Source organism: Salvelinus namaycush, chromosome 2 (genome assembly GCF_016432855.1).
Source record: "Salvelinus namaycush isolate Seneca chromosome 2, SaNama_1.0, whole genome shotgun sequence".
In the NCBI taxonomy this organism is placed as follows: Eukaryota; Metazoa; Chordata; class Actinopteri; order Salmoniformes; family Salmonidae; genus Salvelinus; species Salvelinus namaycush.
This window is the reverse complement of record NC_052308.1, coordinates 56,714,342-56,722,123: the sequence shown is the minus strand read 5'-3', so window position 1 is coordinate 56,722,123 and position 7,782 is coordinate 56,714,342.

The window sequence follows — 7,782 nt, the reverse complement described above, 5'->3', positions numbered from 1 at the left end:
CAGACGGGTATCATGTGTTCAGGGCAGTTGTTCATTACCGTGTTGAAAGCCGTGGTTGCCCTCTTCAACCTCTGTCTGACTGAGGAGATTGAGGTGAGCAAGTGCTCTTTGCAATCATCCAGGCTGTGGGAGCCAAGAGCAGAACTGTACATGTAGCGGGGTAAGCAGTAGTCTATAATGCAGTGAGCTAAAAGCTTTCCAGAGCGGTTCACCAAGGTAGAGTCAGCATAGTGAGCTATCAGCACCCTGGAGTTGGCGAAACATTTGTTGAAAGGCTGGTAGGGGTGTGAAATGATCTCTGTGTAAGACGAGGAATCGATTGGAGTTAGGGTTCTGGGGGCCGGGGTGTGATGCTCCTCCGTGTTGTCATCTCTAACGGGATTGGACCCGTGTTCATTATCACCGTCAGACACCACGCTTGTGTCGGAACGCTTGGCCTCGCATATGAGCGATCCACCGAACATGGCCGTGATACACCCTGTGTTAGCCTGGAGGTTCAAGGGGTATCTGTAGAAGGCTGCTTCGCAAGGGTTACACTTGTGATACTCGGGGCATTCGACTGGCTTGACAGAGAGTCCTGTAATGTGCTGTAGCCACGTCTTCACAGTTTCTAGGTAGGTCGTTTTAACACTGGAGTTGGCTACCTGCAAGCGATCCAGTGTTTGTTGACTAAAGTGCTTGTTCTTTGATGATTTGATGAGACTGCTCCAAGGAAAGAACCCTGCTGCCATCTTGGACGCGATGAGTTGCGATGCTTTGCACGCTAACAGGTCTCTGAGGATGGCTTCCTTGCGCGAGAACATGTGGTTCATGCAGTATTTCCAGTCCTTGTACAGCGTTCTCACTGTGATGGTGTCGCTCGACGCAGACTCGTAGCCCTGTACGGGAACCAGTGTCGTAGAGACCGCAGAGAACCCAGAGTCCAGCTTCAACGTTATAACATCGTCCACTCGGTAAGAGGTGAGGAAGGAGCTAGCTCGATGTAAGTCTAACCACTGCCCGTGATCGTCCAGGATCGGTTCCCTCTCCAGGTATAAGATTACATCTCCAGCCTTGAGCTGGTGCCAGGGAGAGGTTGAAAAGCAGGATAACACGTCAGTCTCCAGTTTGACACAGTCTCCCCTCATGACGCAGGATATGAAGGTGTCCGTCACGGCAGAATCACAAGGGGAGCGCATACTTTTGAAGGCCGACAGCCCCCTGACCTTTACGGAGATCGAAGACAGATCACCCTTGTCGTCTAGGTTGTGACTGAGAGCCACGTAGGTCTTCTTAGCTACGTGACAGTAGACCGAGCAACTGTTTTCATACTCCAGCTTGACTCTCCTGTCTTTAACGAAGGGCCCTGTGACATCCGCAACTTCTTCGGACCCAGGGACTCTTGCCACAAAGACGGGATATCCTTCCTTGGTGAATGTTCCTTTCGGGTCTCTGGCTACATTTCGGTGTGTGTTACCTCTGCCTATCACGTACATCCTCTCGAGAGTGTCCTCAACCAAGGCAGTGTGCACGTAGTCCAGAAAGGCAGGCACCTGGGAGCCAGCCCTCTTAAACATGTCACCCACAGCCTTCCGGCCATTACAGGCAAAGCTCTCGAGGAGTTTGATGTCAGTGTCCCCGGACCGGGGCGTATCTGTTCTGTGCACGACTACATCAGACACGTCCCTTTCGGGGATGTCCCGGGGACCGTATCCGACTGAGACCATGACACTGTCAGTGTCTCCGTAGACAACAGGGCAGCTGTGCTGGTAGAACGTAGACACACAGTTGTTTACAACGGCAATCTGTTGCCTGCCGTGGCCAGATATGAGAGGCCCGCAGGGACGAGGAGCCGTTCCGTAGAAGGAGTTGGCTAGGACTTTACACTCTCCCTCCTGTAGCTTGTAGTAGACCCGCTCGGCCTCGCTGATGTCAGGGTTCTTGAGTTTCCTCTTGAACTCAGCTCGCTGGTTGAGATAGTACTCTACCGAGGAAGAGAATATGCCCGGGGCACGGATGAAGCAGCCTTGGGTCTGGTCGTACTTGAGAATGAGCGATGCGTACTGAAACCCCTCAGCCTCCCAGTTGTAACACACCCAACCCGATAGATCGTGGGGAAAGTCAACGGGAGGCCAGGGGATGGTGGTCTCAGGTGAGATGTTGAGAGCGCACATGATCGAGGGGTACATACTGGAGAAGTCAAAGGACAGCTCCAGACCCATGCCGGGCCCCGAGTAGTGTAGGCCAGTGAGTGGGTCACACACAGATCCTCCCTTCCACATGTCACTGTCACCATTGTCTGAGGCGAGATTAGGATCCCATCGCAGTCGGCTGTTCAGTTCCATGCCCAGGGGTCCCGCTTTCACTCTGAGGGTATCGAGTGTAAACTTGAGCTGGGGGATCTGAACCGAGTGAATGCTCTGCACAAAGCCGCAAAAGTTATCCCCTCTCCCGTGTACCACCACGTCTATATTGAGAGTGGCCCTACATCGATGAAACAGAGCTGATACTGGGTTGAGAACTTTAGCCAGCCTGGCGCACAGCTGTGAGTCGACCAAGTTGTAGACGAGCACGGCAAATAGACTCCTACCTCCGAGTCTGATCATCTCGTCCATGCTAGAGTAACCCACGTCCGCTAGCTTGCAAAGCTTTCTGGTGTCCTTTGGAACCTTTCTGTGTAGCTTCCTGACCTTGGAGATGACAAAGGGTGCCACGTCGTTCAACTTCATGCTGGTACACGCAAACTTTATATCTCTGGTCCCCGCCATCCTGTACAGATCTATGATGTTCATACCGCAGCTGTTCATCTTGAAGTGGCCCAGCTTGGCCTTGTCTTTGTTGAACGTTTGGATGTGCACAGATATCAGTTGGAGCTTGTACTCGGTCAAGGTTCCGTTGAGCAACACAGAGCCTACGCTCTTCAGCATCTCCTTGTACATATCAAGGTAACGTACGTTTTCAAACTGGAAGAACGGTACCATGTCATGGGCCAGGGCCTTGGTGACAAAGAGGCCGTACCAGGCTCGCAATAGCGAGGCTCCTCGTTCCTGGGTAACGGCGTCTCGGAACTTGGTGTAATTCGATTGAGTGTAAAAATGCACACGCTGCTCGATCACTCTCACATCGAATTCGGCGTTGAACACGTACAGCAGTTCTATGCCGTACTTGTACAGCAGTTGGATCATCTTCTCCAGGACTGCGAGTTCTCCGGAGCACGGGTAAAACATAATCCTTCTGACATCGTCTATACCGGCACCCCTGGCTAGTTCGTGGTCAGCCTCTGGTTGGTGGTTGTGTGTTACCTTACATTTGTTATAGACAACTATCAGCTTCTTCCTGTGGTGGTCAGGTGAAGTCTTGGGTATGTGGGAGTTGAGGATCACGAGAGAGATGCAGGTTATCTCGTGCTGCTGACCTGGCATGTCAGGAGATAGAGTAGGGATAGAGACGTGCTTACTATGTTTTGGCAATTGTGACCTGCCAGTGTCTAGCATGTGAACCAGCTTAGTCCTGTACTCTGTCATGCCCTCGACCGTACGCTCAGTGCAGTAGGGGAACCTGTAGGCGAATGAGTCGCATCTTAGGGACATGTCTCGGTATGATTTGTCAAACACGGTCTCAATGTCCAGACACGCTGCCTTGTAGAAATAGGCCACGTGTTTACTGTCAAAGAGCTTAGTCTCAGCCTCAGACAGGTCGTGATCATAGATGAGTTCGGATACTGAGAGCACCTGGTTCAGCTTGTTTGCAGACATGAAATAGACCCTACCGAACATGACATTGGAGCACAAGGCAGGCGTGTTACCGTCTCGAGCAATGTAGTAGCCCTTGTCGGGGCAAAAGTCTCCGAAAGTGAGTGCTCCCCTTACAGATTCTACATACCTTTTGGCCAAGGATATACATTTAAGCGGGAAAACGAGAGCATTTACTTTCCGCTTAATGTCATCATGGAGAACGTGGACGTTCACTGGCTCAGCAGCAAAGTGTTTAGACCAATTTCTACCAACCAGCTCCCAGGTCTCTTCCTCGCCATCCTGATCGCGACCCAAGTCTAGGTCATAACCCACAACAGGAGCTATACCAGTAACTTTGAAGTGTACCGTAGTGTAGATTTTGATATCTCGAGCCTGCACCACCAACCCTCTGCATAACAGCGCCTCCTCCTGTCTGTTAAAGAGGACAGACTTGATCATCACCCCTACCAGATTAGGTTCAAGGTCAGGGTTTACAACTCTACGCTCGGGGTAGATGTCAGGAAAGTAATCCACGAAAGGCACGGCTTTGTTCATGATTGTTACTCAAGAGACCTAGGGGACTTTATTTTACAGAGTGTAGTCACATATTTTCGTAGAACTACTGTTCAGTGACAACCTGAAACCCTTTGTATGGTATCAAGCATCCAACTGATGCTAAGATATCAAATGTTGAACTAAGGAGCATATGGAGAGCAAAGGATGAAAGATCTTAATCGAAACCAAATACAGACCTACACAACCAGGGCTGAATTATCCGTTCAGGGCTGAATTATCCATTTGTGACCAAGTCTGAGGTGCCCGACCACGGCTGGCTCATCCGAGCAGAGCTGCGTTATCCATTTGCGACCAAGTCTGAGGTGCCCGACCACGGCTGGCTCATCCGAGCAGAGCTGCGTTATCCATTTGTGACCAAGTCTGAGGTACCCGACCACGGCTGGCTCATCACAGCAGAGCTGAGTTATCCATTTGTGACCAAGTCTGAGGTACCCGACCACGGCTGGCTCATCACAGCAGAGCTGAGTTATCCATTTGTGACCAAGTCTGAGGTACCCGACCACGGCTGGCTCATCACAGCAGAGCTGAGTTATCCATTTGTGACCAAGTCTGAGGTACCCGACCACGGCTGGCTCATCACAGCAGAGCTGAGTTATCCATTTGTGACCAAGTCTGAGGTACCCGACCACGGCTGGCTCATCACAACAGAGCTGAGTTATCCATTTGCGACCAAGTCTGAGGTGCCCGACCACGGCTGGCTCATCCGAGCAGAGCTGAGTTATCCATTTGTGACCAAGTCTGAGGTGCCCGACCACGGCTGGCTCATCCGAGCAGAGCTGAGTTATCCATTTGAGACTAAGTCTGAGGTGCCCGACCACGGCTGGCTCATCCGAGCAGAGCTGAGTTATCCATTTGTGACTAAGTCTGAGGTGCCCGACCACGGCTGGCTCATCCGAGCAGAGCTGAGTTATCCATTTGCGACTAAGTCTGAGGTGCCCGACCACGGCTGGCTCATCCGAGCAGAGCTGAATTATCTGTCTCCAGTCACATGCTCATCTATCCGAACACGGCTGACTTATCCAAATACGAGACACTGACTTCTCTGTTCAGAGCTGAAGTGTCCGATCCAGTCACGTGCTCATGTATCCGAACACGGCTGACTTATCCAAATACGAGACACTGACTTCTCTGTTCAGAGCTGAAGTGTCCGGTTCAGTCACGAGCTCATCTATCCAAACACGGCTGACTTATCTAACTCAGAGAAACTGACTTCACTGTTCAGAGCTGAAGTACCCTGTCAAGGACATGAGGTTTAGTGTAACATGTATGCCAAGGAGTTAGGAAGTAGGCTCTAGGGCTCTCAATTGTGTCAGACCAGAGAAAACAACACTATCAAAGCATGGCCACTAAGAAAAATACAACGGTGTCAACCTATTGTAATGTTTTGCCTCACAGACAAGCAAATACAGCTGTGTTAGAAACAGTGAACGTGCCTTCCAATAGGAGAGCCTTCTTCTTAGCGGTTGACACTGACATACTACACGATAGGATATCAGATGAGCTGTCTTTCGGAGCGTTGTCACCAAAGGACAGAGCTACTTTCCAATTTCTCCTTTACCTGACATATTGCTGCAAAGGCGAGGTTCTCCAAGTGACTCTGGAGAACACAGATTTCTGCAGTATGTCACCACCTATCAGAGAGGATTTTGCTCAGGGGCGCCTATTCTGTTTTATCCTAGACATGAGTAAGGAGGAGCCATGTGAAACAAATACGCCGTCGTCTAGCCTCGGTGTACAGTCCCAGTTAAGCACACTGGCCGCCTCTGGTGATACGGGTGGGGATGTGTCCAGTACCCAGTTGCTCAGTCTCATGAACATGAGTGTGAACATGGATGTGTTCAGAGGAGATGACGCCAGGTCTGACACCAATTACGACACGTCCCCACATCAAGCAACTGACAATGAGATGACAGAAGCCTTTGAGGAGGCGTTCAACGCTTTCATGCGACTGCAATTGGTTAGGAAAAGGGCATCATCCATCAACAATGCTATGATAGTGATGAGAGACAGCAAGGGAGAGCTAGGCTCCATGTTCGACTGGGTGGATATCCGCAGTGATACACTGAATGCTACCAAGGTGGATAGGAAGAAGGTGAAGGAACTCCAGGGTTCCATGTACACCCCAGCCTGTCAGTCAGGGAGGCAGGTGGTTTCCTTACCGGAGTCTATAATGGACCTAAATCTCAATGTTCTGGAGACCTCCATAGGGAGGATCACAGACAGTACAAGCAAAGGTGAATCCAAGAACCTGTTCCTAGCAATCATGTCTAAGCTGACGTGCGTGCAATGGCTGAACCAGAAGGTTGTTGAAACGTGCTACAACTCGACCATTCCAGAGGATATGAGATTTGTGGAAAGACTGAAACGTTTCACGGTCGATCTCAACAGGTCCTCGGGAGGCATGGAGGTTGACATCAGAGGTCTCTTGGTATTCAGGTACTCTGTGGAGAAACTCATTGACAGGGAGAACCCGGACCTATTTCTCAACTCTCTGATCCACAGGCACATGCCCGTCACCAAGAGCCGCATTGCCAGGGTATTACGTGATGTAAAGAGTAGACGCAGAACTAAAGCTATCGCGTCTTTGCTGAGGAAAGGACAGTGTTATTGCAAGACGAGGCTCACCAAGGACCACATTGGAGCGTGTAGCGGAGAGTGTCAGACCTCATATTCTTGTTTCTACAACGCCTCAGAGCATCACCCCTTCATTGTGAGTAAAGACGACCACAGCTACTACTTTGCGCACCTGTACCCTCATCTGGGTAAACTGGAGCGCCTCAGCAAGGAAATGAAAGTCAGGTACAGAGGCCGCAGACAGTTCGAGAGCATAGTGGATATGGTGTTCAATATCCTTGTCAGGCACCAGTTCAGTGAGAAAGACTCACTATACCAAGGTTTGACAGACGTGATAGACGACAAAATGAGAAACTCGAGCTTGTCTCTCGGTCACGACCTCACCGAGATACACGAGTCGTTATACCTGGCGCCTGGCAATGACGATGACTGTAATGGCCATCACTACCACCTTGAGTTGGGCCTCTTACTGCTTGTACTTGAAAGATTGCGGGGTGAAAGACGTCAGCGTCTCTATGCAGCTTTTACCGTCCTGAACTGGTAGTTCATAGGGCACGGTTGTGTTGGCTCGTCATACTACGATGTTACCGGGCCCTTATTACTGCCGGGACCTCTTTTCGGAACAGTTTTAGAGAGGGCATAATCCGTGCTTCGGTATGGAGTGGATGATCCTGGAGAGCGGGTGTGGTTGGTGATAGATGTAAAGTGAAACAGTTGGTAGTTGACGCTGAACTAACAACTCTGGCTCACCACAGCTTTGACATAAAGGCTGTCTGAGGCTATACACAAGTAGCTTAACATAACGCTGGAACCCAATAGAAAAAAAAAGGGAAGAGCGTATGGTCATGATCCACTTTCAGGCGCGGATTCAGATATGAGGGTATAAGCGCGACATAGCATCAGGTACATTAAGTCGATC